Source organism: Trachypithecus francoisi, unplaced genomic scaffold (assembly GCF_009764315.1).
Source record: "Trachypithecus francoisi isolate TF-2019V2 unplaced genomic scaffold, Tfra_2.0 Lachesis_group2, whole genome shotgun sequence".
NCBI lineage: Eukaryota > Metazoa > Chordata > Mammalia > Primates > Cercopithecidae > Trachypithecus > Trachypithecus francoisi.
In genome coordinates, this window is record NW_022681465.1 from 87,991,575 (window position 1) to 88,017,617 (window position 26,043).

General features: G+C 41.4%; 1 long non-coding RNA gene across 1 annotated transcript in view; it reads right to left on the bottom strand.

Annotated features, from left to right (window-relative positions):
- Positions 1-24,598, bottom strand: part of LOC117065146 — a 157,081-nt gene extending 132,483 nt beyond the window's left edge. Inside the window, exon 1 of the long non-coding RNA XR_004429836.1 lies at positions 24,351-24,598. This is a non-coding gene — a long non-coding RNA (uncharacterized LOC117065146). The remainder of the gene's footprint in view (positions 1-24,350) is intronic.
- Positions 24,599-26,043: the final 1,445 nt, after the last annotated feature.

Below are 26,043 nucleotides of genomic sequence, written 5' to 3' on the forward strand. Positions count from 1 at the left end.
TTAATTATGATACTAATTATTATTATTTTAATATTTTATATTTTAATATAAAATGCTAAATTATATTAATATTAAAATATTCTAATATTTTAATGCTATGCTTTTAAAAATCAAATTACAAGCTGTATAAAGTTTTACTAGAACCAGGGCCAAGATCGGGGGAGGAAAGTGAGGCAAGGGCATATACACATGCAGGATCAGCTCCTCTCTTTATTTTAAATTTTCATCCTTTGTTCATTAGGGATTTTGTTTTCATTAATTTTGACTTTTAAAAGACTACTTTATGGTGCTGTTTATCTTAATCACTAGGTTTTTTGACATCACCCCTCGACCATTTTTTTTTTTTTTTTTTTTGTATCCCAGGCAAGTGCCTCACTCAGTATCACCTTAGTTCTGGCCCTGCCAGTTGAGGGGGCTCAGGGAAAAAGACTTATCTTTCTACATTAAATATGTCAGTTTAGATGCTCTTCCAAACCAAAAGATAAGTTCTTTTCCCAAGCAGAATTTTGTCTTCAAACTCCTGCCAATTTTGAGAAGAATTTGTTTCTTGTGATCCCTCCCTCGTTAGGCTATGAGATCCTTCAGAATAGAAGATGATGCTGCATCTGCTTGCATAGCCTCAGCACTCAGCCTTGGTAGATGAATTATAAATATTTACTGAATACAAGGATCCAGTGCAGAGCTTTGTAAATTCCATCTGCTATTTGTTGAATATATTCAAAGGTTTGCTTTTTATGTTAAAATCAAACATCTTAGAAAACTAGCTGGCAAGGACCTGAAGACATCATTTAATCTGATCTTTTCATTTTGTACACTGGGAAGCTGAGGCCAACCTCCATGGTTACACTTGCAGGCAACTTGCTTAGAGTTTATCCAAAAAAATTAATATTTCTGATTGTCAAGGTACTAAATAATTTTGGTAGCATCCCAGTAAGCAGAACAGAGTAAAATTCTCCCAGGGGTTCACGAAGGCCCTGCAATAATACAATGCTACTAATTAATTAATATGATGCAATTATTTCTGCCAACGGAAATCTCAGAATAAGAAAAGCACGCAAGAGAGGTAAGTGGGAAAATTACTGACACCCAAGCCAATGACCTGAGTCAGAACAGCTTTTATCAGAGTGAAGTACAGAAATATTAATATCAAGAAGCTGAACTTTTAAATCAAAGCCAGAAAATGTATTTGCCCAAAGTAAAGGCATGAGCAGGTTTACAGAGAGAAGGACAATGGTAATAAGGAAAGCTTGCTTCTTTACAATGAATGCATCGTGGCAAACTTGTGAGGCCGCCAAGCAAGCTGACAAGTGTCCCTTCGTCCTTGCACCCCAGACACTTTGGCCAAAGGACATCTAGGGTGACATGCCTCAGACAGTCCGCATTAATTTCACATCCCGGAATAGCCCAAAGAACCTGTCCAACCTGACTGTCAGCCTTTTCAAAATCACCTTTGGAATTCTTTGTTCAACCCTGCTTGGTTTACACTGGAACGTCTCTTCTGGGACTTCTCTGGTGACTTGATCTTTGTCCACAATGACATACCCCAGGAGACCCACCAATACCCAGATTTGCCCAGTGGTGACACTAATATTAGATCCGATTAGAAGTGTCAATTCAAAACAGATGAAGGACACATTTACACACAAGTCAGGGCTGCCACAAATTCATTTCTTCCTCTCACAATATCCTCTAGCAGAAAAGAGGGCAAACTGACCTTGAAGAAACCTCCTTTTTTTTATCGGTTACCATGGCAGCACAAACTGTCTCTCCCCAGGGCACCTGCCCATGGGTTTGCACCTGCCAGCTGGTAGCAACACTGCACCAGCAGCCTTGGTTCCCAGTGGCTGTGCTCACTTCATCAACAAAGGTACCAGCAGTGCCAGTTGGCTTCACGATATGGATACCTGCCCGCTAAGCATTGGCCCGGAGCTCGGGGACTTTCACAAAGGCCAGCCAACAGCTGGCAGGCAGGAACCTCCAGGTCATTGTCATCCTGGGCTGAATTGGAACGTGCACTCGGGAGACAAAGGCTCTGTCTGTAACCACAGCATCCCTCCCTCCCTGGGTGTTTTATTTTCAGCTCTAGGTCCCCTGCTATGGGAGGGCCATGTGGCTGAAGGTGTCTTTCTTGGTGGTTGTTGTTGTTGTTGTTGTTGTTGTTGTTGTTTTCCCTCCTTTAGCATTGCCCTGCCTTGTGCATGGTGTAGAAAAGCTTTCTCTGCCCCATGTCTAGTTTTATTGCAAACCAAAAAGCTCACCATAAGTCATCCTGGGCCAGTGGGTTCAGAGGTGGAGCTGGTAACCAGAGGCCATGTCAAACTTCCTCCTCTGGCTCCATACCAAGGCCTCCGAGGATATTTTGTCACATGAGGTTAGTGTAGTTTCACATCCGCTAAAGCAAAGCTCTGTCGAAACTCTCTATTCTCACATGACTTCGGCTCAGACAACCACCCCACTCAGCTACCTTCCTAACCCTTTCAAGCTGTGAATCAGGAGACCTGGGTTCCAGTTTCAGCCCAGTCTGCATGCCCCGGAGCAATGACGGACTCAACTTCTTTATCGTGAAAATTAAGAGGCCAAAGTACCTTTCACTCAGGTTACTTTCAACTCTCTCTCCCCTACCTTGAAAAAAAAAAAAAAAAGTTTATTTTTCCTGGTGCTTTTAAAAGAAACTCTTAACCTGAGAATCTCTAAAAATGAATAGAGATTATTTTGGTTTAAAAAATAAATGGCTACACACAACAACCTGAATGTATCTCAAAAATATTATGGTAAATGAAAGAAGCTTATATACAAAAGAGCTCATACTGTATGGTATTAGTAACATGGAATTAAAAATAGGCAAAACTAATTTACGGTTTTAAAAAATTAGAATAGTGGTTGCCTCTGGCAGTGATGTAGGAGCAGGGATTACCTGGGAAGGGGCAAGAAAGAATTTTCTGAGATGAAGGTTATATTTTATGTCTGGTTAGGACTGGGTCACACAAGTAAGCCTTTGTCAAAACTCATAGACTGCTACTCTTGAGAGGATCAATAGAGGTAATAAAGCAATGATAGCAAAATTTTAATTGCAGGATCCAAGTTGTGAGTAAATGGGTGTACACTGTTTAATTCCTTCAACTTTCCTGTAATTTGGGAATCTTCATACTAAAATGTTAGAAGAAACACATTGTAATACATTTCAAAATTCCTGTCTCATTCATTCCCTGCTTTCCTCCATTCCCTCCCTCTTTCTTGACATGTAATCTTCTTTTCCCATTAAATGAGTCAATGGAAATGGGAATATTTATTGATTTGAGCAGTTAAGTCACCAGTGCTCTGTGATGACTAACTACTTTATCATTCATTGCCCATGGCTTTCAAGGGAAGAGGACAAGCTCAGGGCATCTTTCTCAAAGAAAGAGTTCCTACCTGTAAAAGTCTGTTAGAAAGGACTGCAGGTTTGATACGCATCTTTCAAGAGCCCTGTCCCCATTCCAACTCACCCCAACCCTCCAGCCCCAACATATTTGTTAAAAATTAACATTCAGAGATGCAGCACCCTCAACCTCGGACTTCCCAGACTCCAGAACTGTAAGACATAAATCTCTTGTCTTTATTTTTTAAAATATTAATAATATTCAGTCCCCTTTGTGAAGGTTTTTCTCAGGATATGTCAAACTTAACACTGAAAGGAGGTAGCAAAATTTCTGTTTCCTCCATTTCTTTGCACTTGTACAAATGGAGGCACCAAGGTAAGACACAGGTGTGACCAGGCCTTTTGAGTGGTTCATCTGACTGAATATATACCTAGAGACCCTAAAACAAGCCACAGGGCTGAGAAATCAGAGACTTAGGAACGCATAGTTCAAAAGTACTACGGTTTCCAGTGTGAATTGACTGGAACTGAAGTTAAAGAAGAATTTCAGCAATTTTTGGTCACCAGTTTCTCAATGGACCATTTCCTGTCCTCTCACTGTCAAGTTTAGAGAATAAAACAAACCTCAAGGATGTATCTCTGCTCCACACCCTGTCTCAAGGCAAAGTGTGTGTGTATGTTTGTGACCACAGCTTCAAAGAAACAAACAAAAGAAGCAAGCAATCATCATAATAAAGAGGTTAAATTTTACCAGAGCCAATTGTGCAGAGGAAAAAAAATTCCAAAAACACAATGAAAACAAAGAATGTTAGACCTGTTAAAAAAATAAATAAAAACCTTAGAGTACATTGTAGTCAAACTTTTCATTTTGCAGAAAAAGAAACTGGATCTGAAGTTTCCAATTTAATGAAATTATATCTGAGAATCTGAGATCTGATCTCACCACCAGAAAACAGGGTTGGAATTGACCTTATAAATAATATATTCTAAGCCCCTCAGTTCACTGATGAGGTAACTGAGGTTCAAAGAAATTTCAGTGATGACTTTGAGTCCACACTGTTACTCAGTAGGACTAACTCCCATATATGTTTACGCTTCCGAGGCAGACAGCTTCAGTACCTTCCTTTCCTGTCCAAATCCTACTGGCAGCCTTTATCACTCTTTCATTCTTTAAAATGAGCAGTAGATATTTTTCTCATGTTCTTATACAAACAACCACCTTAATTCGGCTTAGAGACTGACATCTCCTTTCCAAGCAGGTTAGTATCCCTTACGGAAATTCAGGCACCAAGTCTCCCTCTGTCGCTCAGGCTGGAGTGCACAATCTCAGCTCACTACAACCTCTGCCTCCCGGGTTCCAGTGATTCTCCTGCCTCAGCCTCCCGAGTAGCTGGGATTACAGGCGTGCACCACCACGCCCGGCTAACTTTTGTATTTTTAGTAGAGACAGGGTTTCACCATGTTGGCCAGGCTGGTCTCGAACTCCTGACCTCAAGTGATCTGCCCGCCTCAGCCTCCCAAAGTGTTGGGATTACAGGCGTGAGCCACTGCATCCAGCTACATCCAGGCAATTTTAAATACCTGTCTGTGTTTTATTACCACTCAAAGCTGGTCAGCCCCAAGGAAATCAACTGGAAGAGTTCAGAGTTTTTCCATGTTAAATTCTGTCTCTATTTACCAAAGCAAACAAATTAAGGGTACTGAAAGACTTTAGTAAACACAAATATTTTTCCTTGTGATTACAGAGGCTTTGCAAGAGCTCTTGTTCTTAGCAGTGATTATGCTGAGCCATTCATTTCATTCACTTAATAGTCTGACAAAATGTGAATGCCTACTACGTGTCCGGTACTTTCTAGGTGATGGAGATGCAGCAGGGAGCAAAGTTCCTGCACTCTTGGATCTCATATCTAGTGCAAGAAACAGACAAGCAATAAACAAGTATAGTCATAATATGTCAGATGTTGATATGCGCCATGGAGAAAAAAAAGTGAGGAAGTAGGTGAGTGGGTACCAGGCTGCAGCAGCAGGGAAGGGTGGTTGCTAGTGTCATATATAAGATGGACTCACTGATAAACAGACTTGAAAGAAAGGAGGAAGCAAGTGTTGTGTACATCTGGAGGAAGCCGTTTCCAAGCAGAGGGGGAACAAAAGTAAAGGCCTGAAGTAGGAGTAGCATATTCTTGGAACAGTGAGAAGGCCAGGGTGTCCGGAGCAGAGTGAGCGAGGGGACAGTGGAAGGAGATGCTGTCTTGAGGCCCAATTGTGTGGGGCCTTGTAGGGCATTGCAAGGGCTTCAGTTTGTTCTCAAAGTGAGATGGAAAGGCATTAAAAACTGTGGAACCCTGGAGTGACATGATCTGATTTCCATTTAAAAGAATCAGTTTGCCTGTGTATTGAGAAACAACTGCAGCTATTGTTGGCCACTACAAGAATCCAGGGATAATGGTGGCTTGGACCAGTGATGGTAGCAGTGGAGGTGGTGAGAAGTAGTAAGATTCTTGGAGGTAGAGTTGACAGGATTTATTGGTGGATTAGAAGAATGAGGAAAAGAGAATCAAGAATGACTTTCAAGGTTTTACACTGGAGCAATGATATAGTTTGGATCTCACCCAAATCTCTCATTGAATTTAATCCCCAGTGTTGGAGGCAGGGCTGGGTGGGAGGTGATTGGATCATGAGGCAGAATTCTCATGAATGGTTTAGTACCATCCCCCCTTGGGTATTGTATAGTGGTAGAGTTCCCATGACATCTGGTTGTTTAATAGCGTGTAAAGGCCGGGCGCAGTGGCTCACGCCTATAATCCAGCACTTGGGGAGGTTGAGGTGGGCGGATCACGAAGTCAGTAGATCAAGACCATCCTGGCTAACACGGTGAAACCCTGTCTCTGCTAAAAATACAAAAAATTAGCTGGGCATAGTGACGGGCGCCTGTAGTCAGTCCCAGCTACTTGGGAGGCTGAGGCAGGAGAATGGCGTGAACCCGAGAGGCGGAGCTTGCAGTGAGCCGAGATCACACAACTGCACTCCAGCCTGGGTGACAGAGTGAGACTCCATCTCAAAAAGATAGATAGATAGATAGATAGATAGATAGATAGATAGATAAATAAAATTTAAAAATTTAAAAAATCAAAAAGTGGCCGGGCGCGGTGGCTCAAGCCTGTAATCCCAGCACTTTGGGAGGCCGAGACAGGCGGATCACGAGGTCAGGAGATCGAGACCATCCTGGCTAATACGGTGAAACCCCGTCTCTACTAAAAAATACAAAAAACTAGCCGGGCGACGAGGCAGGCGCCTGTAGTCCCAGCTACTTGGGAGGCTGAGACAGGAGAATGGCGTGAACCCGGGAGGCGGAGCTTGCAGTGAGCTGAGAGCCGGCCACTGCACTCCAGCCTGGGCGGCAGAGCAAGACTCCGTCTCAAAAAAAAGAAAAAAAAAAAGACTCCGTCTCAAAAAAAAAAAAAAAAAAATCAAAAAGTATATAGCACTGGCCGGGCATGGTGGCTCACACCTGTAATCCCAGCACTTTGGGAGGCTGAGGTGGGCAGATCACCTGAGGTTGGGAGTTCAAGACCAGCCTGACCAACAAGGAGAAACCCCGTCTCGACTAAAAATACAAAATTAGCCAGGCATGGTGACGGATGCCTGTAATCACAGCTAGTTGGGAGGCTGAAGCAAGAGAATTGCTTGAACCTGGGAGACGGAGGTTGAGGTGAGTTGAGATGGTGCCATTGCACTCCAGCCTGGCCAACAAGAGTGAAACTCCATCTCAAAAAAAAAAAAAAAGAAAGAAAGAAAGAAAAAGAAAGTGTGTAGCACTTCCCACCCTCTCTCCTTCTTTCTCTGGTTCCAGCCGTGGAAGATGTGCTGATTTCCCCTTTGTCTTCCAACATGATAGGACGTTTCCTGAGGCCTCCCCAGAAGCAGAAGTCACTATGCTTTCTGCATAGCCTGCAGAACCATGAGCCAATTAAACCTCTTTTCTTCATAAATTAACCAGTCTCAGGTATTTCTTTATAGCGGTCCGAGAACAGAATAATATGGAGCAACTCTTGGACAGAATTGCCTTTTGCTAGAAAGAGGAAGGCTGGAGTAGATTCGGGTTGCCAGAGGGGAGAGGAGTGCTCATGGGTTATGAATCAGGACTTCAACACGAATGCTAGGCTGGAGATGCCTGTTAGATATCCAATTAACAGAACTGACTGATACAAGTAATGGCACATTTTATTAGAGATATATCTCAAGAATGCAGTTAGAAACACAATGGAGATTTATCTCTAGCCTAGAGACATAAATGTTGGTGTCATTAGCATAGGGATAATATCGAGACCCCTGAGACCAAATGAGATCACCTAGTGAGGGTGGATAAAAAAGACAAGGAAGGACCAAGTACACAATTATTTGCAGGTCATTGAGATGAGGAAAAAGCAGCAAAGAAGGCAGAGGAAGGTACTAGGGAGGCAGACAAAGATAAGAGAGCAGTATTCACGAGTCAGGTGTGGTCAGCTGTGCCTAATTCTGCTGATTCTAGAGGCCAGCTGAATTATAAGGGGAAAAGCAAAAAATAGCCACCTGCATCTCCTGCTATCATATCTACAGCCTCCTGTTACAACAATAATAGCAAGAACAGTAAGAATAGGCCGGGCGTGGTGGCTCACGCCTGTAATCCTAGCACTTTGGGAGGCCAAGGTGGGCAGATCGCTTGAGGTCAGGAGTTCGAGACAAGCCTGGCCAACATGGTGAAACCCTGTCTCTACTAAAAATACAAAAACAAATTTAGCCAAGTGTGGCGGCGGGCACCTGTAATCCCAGCTACTTAGGAGGCTAAGGCAGGAGAATTGCTTGAACCCGGGAGGCAGAGGTTGCAGTGAGCTGAGATCGTGCCGCTGCACTCCAGCCTGGGCAACAAGAGCAAAGTTTCATCTCAAAAAAAAGGAATAGTAAGAATAAATAACTATCATCTGTTGAATGTCTATCATGCCCCAAGGATTGTGCTTCAGTAAATATCACATGTCAACGGTGATGGGTTGGTAGTGGCTACCTGGAGCATTGTGCTGAGAGGGATTCTGAGGCCGCCTCTTTGCTCAAAGGAAAAGGATTGAACTGTGATATCTGCTATGTATACCATAAGGAATTGGCATCACTATTGCCACGTGTTTGTGGACATTGTACTAAGATTTCATGTATATCATCTAAGGAGCTCACAACACCAGAGTCGTGATATAATTAGCCCCATTTTACTGATGCAGAGACCCAGGTCAGAGAGGTGTACTAACCTCTGCCCAGTGACACAACTAGAAGCGCCAAAGGGAAGGCTTGGCCCAGGTCAGCTGGCCTTTGTCCCACACTGCACAGTTTCTCTCTCCTTCTTTCTCCATCCGATCAGAAAAGTACACGGAATTTCAGATCCCCAGGGTAGCCCTTTTCTAATTTAAACTTATGACACAGAAAGCATATAATCAGTGGGATCAACATCAAATGTGCTGATTCCTTTAGGCTTAAAGAAAACGTGGTAAGCTGGACTCATGAACTTATTTAGAGACACATTTTGCAAGCTCAAATACAGGAGAAAAAGAAACAAAACATGAAGTAAGAGTAATAAAACCATTCAAATAGCAAGTTTTTTTCAGCCTAGAGCAGTTGAAGATGACACAGTAAGAGCAACCATTAAAATATGACTATTATTTTGTCTTCATCATTCCCATAGCAACCTAGTATTATTCCGTCAAAATCTAACTCAGTAGGCACCAAGAATTCACAGCTTCTCTTTTAGCACCAAGTCCTTCCCACAGTCATTTGTATTAACATTTGCAAAAGATTTATTTCCCTTTGATTCAAATAATTCCACATTCCCAAGAATATCTAGACTGGAGTGTGGCCAACTGCCTGCAGGGCCTGCAGTCATCTCCCTGGTCCTGGGTAGCTCCCTGGGTGCCTGTGAATGGCTCATTGTTCAAGACAAACCCACTGCAGAGAACAGAGAAGACACAGAAGAGGAATTAGTATCATGTTCTGCAGACTGATCTGGACTTTGAGTAATGAAACTACACGGCTATGGCCATCATCTAAGGTTGCTATGAGTCACAGCTATCAATGCCTCCCAGCCCAGGACTCCCCTGAGATACAGCTAAGTTCATAATCAATAATCAACTCACATCTGGAGGTTTCTAACCCAAGTCCTAAGCAGAGGGCTACTAAAGCAGGGCCCAAAATGAAAATCATCATCCTCAAGTATTTGTTAAGTACAAACTATGCAGGATTAAACATTGCTATTCAGAGAAAAGTCTGCTGGCACCTTCAAATAGTCTGCATGGCTTCAGCAATTGACCAGAAATCTAAGAAAGATGTGATGTCTAGACTCTTATACAATGGAGGCTGGAAACCTACATCCTGCTCTGAGTTTTGCCACTGAGTTTCTGCATCTATTCTGTATATTCAAACTAATAGAGTACTTCAGAGAAAGGTCCAACTACCCACTTCAAAGTCCATTGAAATCAGAGATAAAAGGACTATAATTTTAGAATTTCTTGGGACTAATCAACCTGTCACCAAATTCAATTACAGAGTACAAAAAATGTTTCCTGGGGTAGACTTTCTACATTTAGACCATATTTATTATTTCAGCGATATATTAATGAATGGCACAATTAATGCTTAATAAGTATAATTTAGCAACCACAAGCTTATTTTTCAGAATGTGGCTATTTTCAAAAAGATACACTTCTTGGTACTTATTCAGGCCTTTTATTGTTCTTATTTGAGCCTTTTGGTAGTCAGAAAACTACATTTCAAGATAAATTTCCATGCCACATTACTTCTCCCAGCTCTCAGAAACCCATCAAAATACATTTGAGAAAATCAATGTGGTAATCCAGAAATCATAGCTTAATTCAATTATGGTCCTGACCCATTTGCAAAAAAACAATAGCTATATCTGCCCAAGTGACTATACACCCGACTTTATGCCATGGAGAAAAATAAATCTAACTTGCCAAGACATGCCTCTACCCTTCAACTTCCCTGCTTACTATCTACAAATAAGGCAAAAAGTCTATATGGAGTCTGAACTTCTAACCAATGTACGCATCTCAGTCTTCATTGAGGCCATTAACACATTTAAAACATGCATGAAGGGCTATTTGTTGGGTAAAGTCATTTTTCCCTTGACATTTATTATCAGTAGAAAAGTTTTTCTGTTTTAATACCCACATTCTGGCATATAATTACTGTAATAAAGTCTACTTCTGCACTCTGGGTGACTGCTGCCAGTATTATGAAATCATGGCAATGGTTGTAAAAATAAGGGAGGTCACAACCCTTCCACACACACACACACCCACTCTGCAGCTGATATTAAATAGCTCTGGTGGGAAAATGCAGACCTTTAAACTTTCTCTACCAAACTCAATGCATTCTGTATTTAACTTCTTTAAAACAATTTGTGTTATAAGAATTCAAAAACTGCATATGGCCATGGAAAAAAAAAAAAAGGAGCTTGTACTTAATTAGCTACTAAGTCCAACTTGGACGAAGCACAATAACAACCATTTCTTTGTGCTAACTATTTTTAATGATATGCATTACATGCATTGGCCTGTCTACTGCCCAGACTGTTCCAGCATCAATCCTGCTTTAGTCTTATGCTTTTGGCAAAGAACAGCATTGGGAAAAGTCTTCATTGTGATGTTTTGCCATTTTGAGAGGGATCACTCCTAAAGCATGAATTTCCCTCTGAACCTTAAACTACCACCATGGCTTCATGACCACAAGACAATCAATGTCTAAGCACATCAGATGCTGTACAAATATTCTCCTTGCACCTCAAACAGTACTCAATATTTTGATTCATCCTCTCTGGGCTTAAGCCGCTTGGATATTTTAATCCAATTGCTTCCAGCTACTCTCTTACATAACTGTTGAATACAATTTTTCTGCTTCCAACCAAGAACCAAGTCAAGCTAATTAAAGATCATGAAAAGGACAGACAGGTCCAAGAGGCAGTGGCTTGCACATTTAAAAAAAAAAAAAAAAAAATCTTCTAGTTCTTTACATAGTAGGAATTTCCTTAGAAAGGGTCTGTTTTTAAAAGTAGAATCTTGGGTTTCCAAATTAAAATAATCCTGAGTAGGGATGCTCTTTGAGGGTCTGAAGGCCAGGATCTCCTCTTGCCCTTAGCATGAGAAATCCATTGTCCTCCAAAGCATCACAGAGAATATAGAATGTGGGAGAACAAGATGTCTAAGGACCACAAGAAAACATCAACAGAACACAGTATAAAGAAAACAAAGCCCTGAGAATGTCATCTCAGCTCTAAACACAGCAACTCTGCTGTCATCTATTTTATTTCCTGGCCTTATGTATCAGGTTTATGTTTAGGAAGTAAAGAGCCACTACAACCATTTTAGAAAACAGTTTGAGGTGTGCAAATCCTGCAACCAGCAATTCCACTTCTAGGTATGTGTCCTGGAGTAGTTAGTACATATGTGCCCTAGAATGCATGTATGTGAATGCTCACAGCATTGTTGTTCATGATGGCTGCAAACCAGAATCATCCCATAGTACAATGGATAAATACATTGTAGTGAAGTTGTACAATAGAAAACTATACAGCAGGAAAAGTAATAACCAGAGGTTTGTGCCACAACATGAATGAATCTTACAAACACAATGTTGAATTAAAAAAGGCAAGACGTGAAAGAAAACATAGAATCATTCCACCTATATAAAGTCGGAAAGGAGGCAAATACTAACCTACATTGTGTAGAGATGCATATATGAGTCATAAAGCCAGGAAGAAAAGCAAGGAAATGATTATCATAAAAGTCTAAAGAAGATTTTCTTTGGAGGGAAAGCAGGTGAGAGGAAGTTGTGATTCAGACTCAGGATGAGAAGTAGGGGAGACTTCTGGGGTGCTGGCAATGTCTTATTTCTCACCCTTAAAAATAAAATCTTTCCATGTGAATATTTTATCATTTACCTCACAACTGCAAAAATTAACAAACATGAAAAGCACCACCTAAAGAAAAAAAGTTTGAAAAAATCACTGTTTCAGTTCAATTTCTTCATGTTCAATAAGGAACTGGAGGCCAGGAAGATTAAGTCAGTTGCCATTTCTCCTGTTGCCCTGATGTGGGCTCTCAGATGTGGGGCTTGTTATGGAGCCTCTTCTCTTCTCAGAACCTGGGGACCTGGAGAGGCCAGGCCATCTGGAATTAATGTCCTTCCCAATATTTTACTCTGCTGGTTCCCCAAGCACTTTGCCCAGCCCAAGCTTCTTTGCCTTTCCTTTCTCTCCCTTCAAAGTAAGGATTTTTTCTACTTGGAAAGGAGTTGTTAATGGATAACCTTTCTTCTCCAGTGGGTTTTAGGGGGTCAAAGACCTGTCATTATCCCACTGGGCTCTTCCATCCAGCATGGAAACTGCCCCACTCCTCTTCCTCCTCCACAGCCCCTCTTCCTCGCAGGCAGCCCTCAACCTCTCTCAACTCTGTGGATCCAAACTGGACAGACACAGGTACTACACAAGCATCCTCATATACATGCATACCACCACTCAGACCCTGTCTTGATTCCATGTCTCCCTGACGTACAGTCCTATGTAGACCATATTGAATGCATAAAGTATACCCTAAAACCTATACTTTGCATTTCACGGATGTTTAAAACTAAAATGTTAGCCCTACATGTTAAACTCAATGCTTCTTTAGATACTTTTCAATCATCCTTCAAATAAACAATTGAAAGCAGCAGGGTAAGTTACAGACATGTACTTTGGTCACTGGAGGGGTCTCATTCTAAACTCCTACTGCTTGAGCTGTCCAGCATATATTGCCTTTATAGTAAGGTTTTAAAAATATTTCATTATCTCCTTCCTCTAAAAAAAATCAGTTGCTGAGGTAACATCTAGCCAGAACATTGTTTAGAGGTAAAATTGTGTGTTAAGAACTTCCACATGAGGCATTTGTAAATAATAACATGATATAAATAATAACACGATTTTCACAGCTTATACAGGACTCTATTTACTAGATTTCTCCAAGTCAGTGGCATTCTTGGATTTTAAGAATCTAAAAGAAATTTAAGAAAAACAGAAGACAGAACCTAGAGAAGTAAATGAAATGGTAACAACAAAAATTTAGAAGTGCTGGTAATTGTGTTTGTCTGTTTTAGGCAGTTACACAAGCAAGAAATCGCAGGGCGGAGCTTGACCCTCCAACAGAAATCTCTACACAGGCCACTAGGAAGATCACCAAGCCCAGTGTATGTTCTCGCTGCCAGAGCAATACTCATTACAGTTAGCACATTTGGACTTAAAGAAACTGTATCATCCCTGAGAGTTCAGAGTAATGGAATTTCTGCTGCCTCTCAGTATTCATGTCATTGTCCTGAAGCATGGTGGCTTGATTACAAAAATCTTCAAGGAATCTTCATTCCAGGACCAGAAATTTCAGACTTGACAAAGTAAAGGTAGAAAAGTAAAGCTATGTCCCATAAGTGAGAAACTCTATGATAAGTCTCTGAAAAATGGAATTACAGAGGGAACCTCAAAATCCAGTGTAGTCCACACCACCAAGCACAGCAAAAACACAAAAGAAAATGGCAAATAAAAATGTAGGCAGTGAAAGAAAAATATTATGTATGAAAATCCAAATAAAGCGATAGATTCTTTAGCTCCATGAACAACTCTCTCCAAATAAACTTGCTGTCACTCTCAAAGAAGCTCATATGCATGCAGAAGTTTTCCAGCCATGGACAAACAAGAAAGAAGTGTCATTTCAAGAAGAGCTGGCCATGAGACAAAATGTTATTGTCAGAAGAACAGCAAAATTTCCAATCTCCCACCTTCTCCGCAGAAGGCTAATGCAACCAAAAACATCTGAAGAAGCCAAAATCCTCTATTTGTCATGTGGGCACGATGCCAGTACCAGATAAAGCAAAACAAGAGGGGTGATTATTTATTTTTCTCTTCAAAACAACCCCATGTGCAAAGATTTGATTTGCCTCCTGCTGTGCACCTTCAACGAGATGAACTCATGTAGTTAAAATTCCAGATCATATCACTTCTTTAAAAAATCATCCCTAGGGACTTTGCTCTCTGGTTCTCTTTTCTGTACCTTGCTGTCCTCTACCCATCCTTCCCAGCACTGCTTGAGCCCAGCAGCCCACACAGTGCCTCCCTTGCCTTTGGATTCTTAAGGCATTAGCTGTGCACATCACTCATTCTGACCCAACGCATGGAGCACTGCTTAGGGACCGAAGAGCGTCCCCCTCCTCCAAGAGTTGGTGGTTTGTTTCCCCAACCAGATTCTAAGATCACGGAAAACAGAGACCTTCCTTCTACTTCCTTATCCATCCCCTACCACAGTGCTGAGCTCATAGTAGATGCTCAGACCTACTATGCTCCATGCTGCCTTCCCCACCACCGCTCTGGATCATCACCCAGAAATAAATACCCTTACAGCGCGAAGGCACCACCATCAGGGTGGTCGCAGCTTCCCTTCTATTGCTTCAGTGTCTTCCCTTTCTCTGGTTTGCTTTTTAGACAAACAGTGGACAGAAACTAAAAACACCTGCAGGTCAATGAGTGTCCATTTAACGCAAAACGGTGGCTCTCAACACTAGAATACAGGTCAGGTCACCAGTGAATGTTACCATAGCATGATGGTAACAAAGGTCATAACCACCCTGAGCAAAAAACAATGTCAGGATCACTGAAGACCAAACAATTGCAGGGGACAGGTAGAAGTTTTCACAGTATTTGGAACTAGGTTCCTAAAGCATCCAACAGGACCATTCTTTCTGCTGTAATGTGATAGTAGATTCTTAAATATTATGTTTTATCAAAAATTGGGATATTAAGATAGTTGTTTCAGTGGAAGGGGAAGATGATTAGGGTTAGGACTGGAGAGTTTCAGACATGATAACAATAGAGGATTTTCATAGTTATATGTTACTATCATAACCTAAAATGTACATACTCCATTGGTCAAGGTTGACAGAATAAACACAAATGTTTCAAACCACACACACACAGTAATAACAATCTTCTCCATCTTCTTTGGCTTTTATTTTGTGATTCTGCTGATTTGAACCCCCAATCTTAAACCAAAGAGAGAAGAATACAAGCAAAACTTCAGAGCAGCTCACAAGGAAACACGCAAGAGTATCTTGCTAGGCTTTGCAGGGCCCTAATTTTCTCCTCCCGCTTGGGGTTCCAGTTCCTCAGTCACCCATTATAACCAAGAGAAGTTGTATAATGCAAAAATGCTCCTGAATTAATAGAATAACTAGTATTATTTTCCATTATGAAAACTCCCAATAGAGGGAAAATGGCTAAACTCCAGGCTTAAAATTCAATTTGGGATTTTTGTAACAGTCACTGACTTCCTGGGGCCACATCAGCGATGTTTCCATCAGGAGTCTACGGCCATAGAGATATTAGTCTTGCCCATTCCTGAGCAGCCTCTCCAGATTGTTTCCCTCCAAGATGCAGGAAAATGTTCATTTTACAATTTTTTAAAAACATAAAACCTAGTAGAAAGGACCAGAGGCGTCTCCCTAAGGTATAGGCACCCTCCAGAGAAAGAATGATTCTAGGGGTAAGGCTGAAGGTGCCTGTGGCTGTACCTTCAGGGCAATTCTTATGTCACATGGATCATGGGGATTTGGTGTTTTAAAGGAATATTGTCAAGAGGGAAAACTAGCAGGGCCCTTAAAAAGGTGAGAGTGGAAATCTAGTTTAAAAAACAAGGCATCTCATTCGTCTTCTACAGAATTTGCCAAATCCATCCTGGATGAGTGGATGAAAAGTCTTATTTCCATGGCATCAATTAAGGCCATTAATCCTTTCCAGCACTGACATATTGGTCTGGGCTTATTCAGGATTTTGACTAAAAAGCTTACACAGCAGGTTTTCTGATTGAGTCATTCTAAGTAATTCTGAGGCCCTGGGAAAGTCAACCTGCTGTATCATTATAATTGCCACAATGCTAAGTTGTGCCACCTGGATGATCTAGACCATCTATGTGACATTTCCAGGAGACTTTTATAGCACCATCTCACAGAAGAGAAAACCAAGGCATAGGGAGGTTAAGTATTGCTATGATCTGAATGTTTGTGTACCCCCAAAATTCTTATACTGGAATCTAATATCCAGTGTGATGGTATTAAGAGGTGGAGCATTTTGGAAAGTGCTAAGTTATGAGGTTCTGCCCTATGAATGGGATTTGTGCCCCTACAAAAGAGACTAAAGGAAGCTCCCTTGCCCCTTCTGCCATGTGAAGACACAGCAAGAAGGAACCATTTTGAAGCAGAGAGAGCAGCCCTCACCAGACACTGAATCAGCTGGTTCCTTGATCTTGGACTTTGCAGCCTCCAGAACTGTAAGCAATAAATTTGTTTACAAATTACTGAGTCTAAGGTACTTCATTACAGCAGCTCAAATGGACTAAGAAAAGTGGCTTGCTCAAGAACATGTGCCTGATAAAGTTGATGAAATCAGGATTCAAACCTAGGCTGTCTGATACAGGCCCACAGGCTTAAGCATTATACCACACTGCCTTTCTCCATGTATGCCACAAGGACTTAATATGAGTGGCTTACAAGGACTCATATTAAGTGACTTCCCAGTCAACACTTTGTGTTCACATCACATCCCCTCAACCCACCTTTTTGTGCTCACATCACATCTCCTCAGCCCACCTCTGATTTCAGCCCCAGTTTTGGCATTGAGTTCTAGAAATCTCAGGTTGATTTCTTGCTTTCTCCCTCAGGACCTCCTGTGAAGGTGCAGGAGCCCAGGCAGGCCACATGCAAGTCAGCTTGGAAATCCTCAAGCAATGGGGCGTGAGAACGGTGGAGAAGTGCCCCAGGCTCCAGCATAACAAAGGACAATCTGGAGACTTTCCATGCACTTCTCAGAACGCCAGTGTAACCATGTTCCTGTTGTCCACAGCATCAGCCTTGACAACATACCCTAATATTTTCCTTTCTGCCACATTCTCTCCATCCCCTCATTCCTGCTTCTTGGGTTCGACTCCTAAATAAACTACCTGCACCTGAGATCTACTCTCGGGCTTGGTTTTGGGGAACCAAACTTAGATATCCTGCGTTTGCAGCTTGATGAACCACACAGTTTCTTGTGGCTGCTTCCTAATCTGTTATTCAGACTTTTACATCCTACACAAATTTTCAGCAACCTGCCTGCCATTAGTTAGCGCTGAATGAAGTCCATCAGGGCATACATGCCAGAAGGTGCTACTGCCAGTACATGAGACAATTCTCATGTGTTAAAATTTACCTAAAGATTCCAGGCTGTGAGTTGCTGAATCTGCATTTCCACCTAGTTTGCAGAGAAGTGGCTATTCATCCAGGAAGACTTGTTCTGCTCACTAGTCTATACAGAAGGCTTGACATAGTTCTGTACTCAGTTATCCAGAAAGACAGCTCTGGTCCTCATATAATCATGTGGATGTGTTTAGAGATTCTGTAAGGTGAAAAAGCAATCTGCCAGTGCATTAATTTGGAGAAACTATATATTTCTATTTTAAAACTGGAAAATTGCTTTTTAAAATTTTTCATTCCTCCAAATATTTTATTTTTCACTATGCTGAATGATCCAAATGCATTGTACATTCCCTATACTGTAGGCACAATTATCATGCCCTTTAACCACTATAGATGTACAATAAACTCAAAGTAATAAATTAACATTCAAGACAAATAATAAAATTCATGTTCACAATTTCCCCCATAAAGAAAGACTGTAAGCATCTCCTTAAAGTTACGTGACAGTAATGCTATTTTGGCTTAAGACCAATTTTCAGTGCACAGATCAAGAATGTTACTTATTCTTTTGTTTGTTTGTGTTTTAATTGTGGTGAAATATACATAAAATTAGTCATGTTAGCCATTTTCACTGTACAGTTCAATAGTGTTAAGTATATTTGCATTGTTGTACAATGAGTCCCCAGAACCTTTTCATCTTGCAAAACTAAAATTCTCTATCCACTAAACAACTCCCTGTTTCTCCCCTCCCCAGCCCTTGGCAATTACCTTCTACCTTCTATTTTTATGACTTTAAATACTGTAGATATTTCATAGAAGTGAAGTCATACAGTATTTGTCCTTCTGTGACTGGCTTGTTTCACTTAGCACAATGTCCTTGAAGTTCATCCATGTAGTAACTTCCTTTTTAAGGCTGAATAATTCCACTCCATGCAAATACCGCATTTTGTTTATTCAGTCATCCATCCATATACACTTTGTGTGGCTTCCACTTCTTGACTACTGTGAATAGCGCTGCTATGAACATGGGTGCACCAGCAAGTTGCTTTTAATGAAAATGATTACATTCTGTAGTGTTCCTTCAAGCTCACAGTCTTACATTCCTGTTGTCAAGAAAAGCTAACTTAAAGTCCTTCTTACTCAGTTATCTACATTTAGAATTAGCTTAACCTGTTGGCCTAACAGTCATGACCCAGTGTAGCCACTCATGTCTCAGCACAGATGAAAAAATGCAATGTACCTAGGAGGAAATAGGCTCAGTGGAGGGCTGCTCTTGGAGAACTCATCTTAACAAAGTGGAAACAAAGTGGAAAGTTATTTTGGGAAGTCATGTAAGCAGAGTGATTATCATTGTGAGATCTGGGATCAAAATCCCCGCTCCAGCCCTCACCAGCTGTGTGACCTTGAGAAAGTTACTTGACCTCCCTAAACCTCAATTCCTAATCTCTAAACAGAGGCAGTGATCGTAATAGTATGAACATCTAGGAACATGGTGAGGAGTAAATAAAATAATCCATATTAAGAATTTAGTGTCTGGCATACAGTAAGCACCCAGCAACTGTTAGCCCGTATTCTGTAGTTACAGGTCACCATTCCAAATCCCTCGATTTACAGATGAGGCTCAGCAAGTTGAAGGAACATTTACTCCTGCCTTCACACATAGCCATATGCATATGCAGACACAAAGCCACAGAGCTCCGTGTGCGCAAAGACTCCCTGTTTGATTTTAAAACCCTTTACTATTTAGCTATGAAAGTTTGGTTTATCTCAAAACTTTGATTAAAAAAACACATCAATTAACCTAAGTTTGATCCTGAGAGCCCACGGGTTTAAAAACAAAAGCTAAAAAACAGGAACTGAAAAAGTTTAAAAAAAAAATATGAGCAAAAGTAAGTAAACAGCATGCACACTTTTTTACTTTTCTGCTAAGAAAATCTTTAACTTTGTATTTCTTAAATCCTGTTTAAAACACATTTGGCTTTCTTTTGCATCCAATGTGGACCATCATAACCATCATCCAAAGACCAATGCACTTTAAATAATGATCCACGCTTTTACTTGGCCTTTCCACAGGCTGGACCAAATTACCAAATTTCTCTCCCCGCTGCCCCCCTACCTCCTGCACATTTCTGCCTTTGCAGCTCTGATTTACTAGAGTTGAACACATTTGGGCAATTCGTTAGACAACAGTCCAAAGCTTCAGGGCAACTTGGGGGCCACATTCCCATAGAATTCAGAGTTTGCAGCCTGCCAGCCAAGCATGCTCCCTCATGCACGCTGCTGCTGAGCAACTCCCAGTCCCATAAAATAGCCTCCCAGCTCCAGAGTCCTCTCTAAATCTCTGGCTCATAGTACCTTTCAAGTACATAGTGAGCTTCCTCTAGCATTCTGGGACAATTTAAGAAATCTACCTGGCTCTTCTTTTTCATTTTTAAATTTTTAAAAAATTATTATTTATTACTATTGTTATTTTTTAAGCCAGGGTCTCACTCTGTCATCCAGGCTGGGGTGCAGTGGCAGGATCACAGCTCATTGCAGCCTCAAACTTCTGGGTTCAAGCAATCCTCCTGCCTTAGCCTCCCAAAGTATTGGGATTATAGGCATGAGCCACTGAGCCTAGCCTTCTTTTTTTGATCAGATTTACATTCTTCAGTATTCAAGGTTCACAATGCAAAGCAACATTAACGATTTATTTTCTTCTCAGATATTGTGCGTGTGTGTGTGTGTGCACGCGCATGTGTGTGTAATTTTATTTTATTTTCTAGCTGGAAAGAGGCTGTTTCTCTTGAGCCTAGTCAGTTCTTAGAGATGGAGAACGGCTCAGCCTTTCACATGAAAACTACCCAATCCAGCCTTTCATATGAAAACTACCTAATCTTGCCTGTGCACCCAAGGAGGCAATATTCCTCTGCATCAATTAACCCAGGGCCAGGTATCAGGCAACTAGGGGCCACCCCTATATCTTAGAGCCTGACCCAAATAATTCGAACTAGCCAATCCTAAACTGTCTACTCTGCCCTGCCTTTCTCATGAAAACCCATTTACTGGGGGCTCTGGTCAAACTTTCCCCCAGTTCCTATCTTCTGCTTCCTACCACCCTATTGTTTTTCCATGTGCCCCTGCATGGCATGACCATGCCACCTGTTGCTAGGACCTGTGAGCATAAACTTGGTTTTCCTGAGCTTCTCCTCTGTCTCCTTTTGTGGCCACAGCTAATGAAGCATCTCATAAAAGAGTGCAAAATATCAGGTCACTCTGCCTTGCTCCTGTTCCTGCCCAAGAACCACTCAGCACATGAGGGGTTAGCAACACAGGCTGGGCATTAAAATCACCTGGAGCACTTCTCTATAAAACTATGGATGTCTAGACATCACTTCAGGCCATCTGAAGCTGAAACTCTGAGGATGCCATGCAGGGTTCAGCTGTTCCTAGGAACTACCCGGGTGATTGTGATGAATGGCGAGGGCTGAGAACCTCTGTCCCACCAAAACAGGATGTCAGTGTACAGCCCCAGGCCCCGCACTCCAAGGGCAGGCCATTTACAAGATGAATTGCTGCAGAATCCTTCAAGGCATACCAAAATTCCCATAAGAAGTGACCCCAATACACCATTAAAGGGGAAAATGTCCTTCCTCAGCTCATCTAGAAATAAAACCTACAGGACTCATTTCTACCTGGGGTCACTGAAGGCCTAATCTTATACTCCAGCCAACGTCACATCCTGTGTGCACATCTTATCTGGCTGAACACTGCTTCCAGCCTGTCCTATGACTAAGCCCACATAACTCCACTTCACTGCAGAGTAAGTCAGAGAGAACCTTACTATGGCTGGGGCTCTACAGGAGAGCTCAGGGGCCACCAGCAGAGTTCTCTCTAAGCAGCAGGACCAGTCCATGTGAGATGACCATGACCCAGGGAGCAGGTAGACCCCTGAGTATCATCATCAAAAGATGAGGGAGGCAGACAATGTAGAAAATATTAAATGGCTGGACTGAAAGCAGAACATACAAGAGGATCATCCCAGTGTAATCAGGGCTGCAAAGAACTAGGGCGGAAATTGAATGTTGAAGTGGATGCAGGCTGGAGAGACACTGACCAGAGCACTGGGCTCTGGTGGTAAAATGCCTGGATTGAACCCTGGCTCTGACCCATAATTTGTGGCAAGCAAGAAAACAAAAACTCTGTAAGCCTCAGTTTTCTTATCTATCAAGTGGGAATAATTGCTTTACTCATAGGGTTATTATGAGGAATAGATGAGATAGTAAAGGGTGAGTGCCAGCACAGTAGCCGGTACTCAATCAAATATAACTATAAAACAGAGGGACAGTTCCTAAGGCCCAAGACGGAGTTTTAGTCAAAAGGAAATAAAGCAAAAGGCCAGTTACAAGATGGAGCAGGCCCTGCAGTGGAGTTGAAAACCCAGGTCACCATGATGACTGTAGACTAGAACTTTGGGTTCCAGTTTCTTTGCAAAAACAAGATTGTCCCCCAAGTTCTGGACAAATTGGGCAGCCGTGGCCTTAGCTACAAAGGTTAGAAAGAGCCAAGCAACCATTACCCTGACTGTCTTGGCACAGGTTCAAAGCTGGTGATCACTCCCTGAGATTTTGAAAGGTCACTTGCCTTTTAATCCACAGGTCCTTCCCAGTGTGGTCCTTTAAGAATTATTTCTTTTTTTCTTTTTTCAACTAACCCCTAGTATTTTCCATGTCCATGTTCTGGGCAGGGGTCTCCCTTCTGTCTAGCTCTGCAGCCATTTGAATTTCTCCTTCTGGCACTGCCCCTGTTTTGCTCTGTTCCCCATCAGCCTTCATTCTAGACCCTTCACACAGGCAGCTCCCCAGCCCACAGAGTCCAAAAGCAGGCTTTCTTCTCTATCCTTTCTCCCCACTCTCACCCAGACCCATCCTCTGCCCTACCCACCCATCCCTGACAAGCTAGGATCTCATTATCCTCCAACTGAACCATATAAAGCCTCCATTTAGGAATTCTCATACATATTTTCATGTTAGCAACACCCACCATCTTCCCTGGAAAGTTCCCATTAGCTTTCCCTTAAGCACTGAAAATACAGTAAGACTTCACATTAACATTTTAACACAGAAACCTCTGTCCTGGCTTTTTGGTTCACTGTCATTCAGGGGGAGGGAAGCATTTTACCACACTCTGAGAACCAATTCCTGAGGTGGAAAAATGGGGACATTTTTCTAAATATGTTTGTTTCTGATCTTCCTTGCTGTCCTCCGCCAGCCTCCCATGAAGCTGATGCCCCCATCAGATTGGACCTGCACTCTTGGTGAAATGTTGCTGCTGCTGCTGCTCATGAGAGCAGAGATATTTGTGATCTGTTTCTGGCACAGACCAATAGATGTGTTGTTTTCCATGGCCAAAGCTTGAACTTCTAATTTCGTCCAGCCATTTCACAAACTTGGTAATAGACCTGTCCTACAGGGGACCAAGCAAGAGAACCATTCGAGAGCATCGGTGTGGCTAAAGATCAACAGGCCCAAGTGGTAGAAGGTGGCCAAGAGGGTACTGACTCATCAGGCAGCATGTCCTACCTACTACCTGTGCTACAGAATGTTGTCTTCTGCTTATTCTCTGCACTCACACAAAGGAACCAAGTGAAAAAAACAAATAATGATATGTGATCAGTTGTATTACTGGGTTAGCCAGTATAGGAAGAACATTGCCTTTTTATAGAGATACCAATTCATAGACCATTTTTAAAGCTGAAAGGGAACCCAGGGATAATCTCCCCAACTGCTTTTTTTTTTTTTTTTTTTAAGCAGATGAAGAAACTGAGGTTTTAAGAAATAAATGGAACCACCAAGGCTCACAAGAGCTGGACAGGAACTGACCTCCCTCTTTCTGTACTTTTTCCATTGCACCACACTATTTATAAACACTATTTACAAAACGCATTTTTAAAATATAAGCATATGATCAGAGACAGAAAGAGGATACATTGGTAGAATTTTTTCCTTGAAAATTATTTGTAATGCCATAATGTTTTTACAGGCAATATGCATAGCTGAATTGTTCTTGGAGAGTGATAAAGTACTAAGGATCAAAGAAGTTATTTGGTTGCAGGGAAGAAAAAAGGAAGAAAGTAAAGTTGGATAGAGAAAACCAAGATGGGAGGTTTAAATAAGTATTGGGGTGAATATCAGATCGAGGAGGGAAACATAGGAATGAAAAATGAAACATACAGAGGAAGGATATTAAAGATCAGGAGAGATAAAAACACTTCCAAGAAATCTAAAAAGTACTTTCAATGGTAAAGCGTGAGAATCCTTAATGTTAGCGATTTAAAAACCTGTGAGTCACAGAAAAGGACAATGGGGGAATGACCTCTACTAAGCAGGTGATTTACCTATTTTCTCACTCAATCCTCACAAAACCCCTAGAGGGTTAACTAGAGGTTATTATCATACCTATTTTACAGACAAGAAACTATGTCTCGGAAAAGTTAACTCGCCTATGGTCACAAAATGAAAATGTAGTAAAGCCAAGATTCTAATTCAAGATTGACACCAAAATCCATCCACCTATCTAGAAGTCATGGCTTTCTTTACATCAGTAAATCATAACACAAGTAATAGTGCAGAGATTAAATCTTTTCTTTGAGCAACATTAAAAAAGTAACATTAGCATGTCATATTTGTGCCTCTAACATCACAGCCTGGAAATGCTATGTTCTACTAACCTTTACTTTGGGTCAGAAGAAGTTACTGCCAGGCATTACAGGAACTTGGAATTGGGTTTTGGAACAATCAAAGAGTAACTGATGTGGGAAGTCCTTTACTTCTTCCAGTGATAAAAAGATGATTGTACCAAGGGCTCATGTCCACATTTCCAAGTGAGACAATGTGAGTCCTCACCTGGCAAGTAGAGTGTATTTTTTCCACCTCATTTCAATACAGAGTAGGCTTCAGAAGTCCTAGTAAGCATTCAGTTTCAATTCCTTCATTCTTATGTATTTTTTTAAGTTTGGTCATATTTTCTTTTTTTTTTTTTTTTTTTTTTTTTTTTTTGAGACGGAGTCTTGCTGTGTCGCCCAGGCTGGAGTGCAGTGGCGCGATCTCGGCTCACTGCAAGCTCCACCTCCCGGGTTCATGCCATTCTCCTGCCTCAGCCTCCGAGTAGCTGGGACTACAGGCGCCTGCCACCACACCTGGCTAATTTTTTGTATTTTTAGTAGAGACGGGGTTTCACCGTGTTAGCCAGGATGGTCTTGATCTCCTGACCTCGTGATCCACCTGCCTCGGCTTCCCAAAGTGCTGGGATTACAGGCTTGAGCCACCGCGCCTGGCCTGGTCATATTTTCAGTATAATTTAGCTCCAAAAATTCTAATAGCATCTCTATTTAAGAATATATCACAAGATGTCCATATGTTGCGGAAATGATAACAAATTGACTAAAAGTTCAGATTCCCTTGATAATTTTCTATTCCAAGGAAATTGAGTGTGTGTGTGTGTATGTGTGTATATATATATACAGAATACATAGATAGATACTCATTTAGGAGGTATATTTTGCTTTCTCGTAAGATTGCAACACAGCTGGAAATTAAGTTTCATAATCTCTTGTGTAGTTTTTTCTTTTGTTCTACACATTACTTCTTAATCTCCCTACCCGCAAAGGTGTTATAATAGCAAAGTAACTGAACTGATGCCATTTTTGAAGTCCTAACATGACAAAAGACTTTTAACAGTTACCAGAAGTTGATTTGATAGATTTTAATAGATTTAGTTGATTTCAATGGATTATGATTTCAAATGACAGCAAAAAGGGAGTGAGGAGATTGGAAAGGACAAGAACATCAAATTACCAGAAAGGAGTTTCCTCACTCCAGATAACTTTTGTTAAAACTTTTTTTTAACCCAAAGCTGAATTTACTTTTCATTCATTTCCACATTTAATTATAAACAATACTTTGTGAGGTGTTATATTTAGATGTTTTTAATTTGGCCGGTCTAATACACAACCTAAAAAGTTTCCATTAGGGTGTGACAATGCCTAAAAACAAAACCAAACAAAACCGTTTCCTGTTCTGCTTAAGGTGGGTGGATCAAAGAATGTTTAGGCAGATAAGAGGGCTTCAGAGGTTGTACAGTCCCAGTTACCGAGAAGATTATAAAGAAGGGTTATCTTTAAATCATGCCTGTGAAGAGTTTCTTGCCCAAAAAAGCAAGAGAATTCTCCAAACAATTGTTGGTTAATGTCCAATGCAGTTTGCTACATTTCACATCTTCTCTGTCTTCAAAAGCTACAAATTTGAAACTTTACTGGGTAGGAAGGTTTTGAAACTCAAGTTCCATTTATTCTTGGCCAAGCTCAGCAGTCTGGTTCCCAAGACGGGCATGGGAGAGGGTCAAACTGTTGAAATAGTGATTTC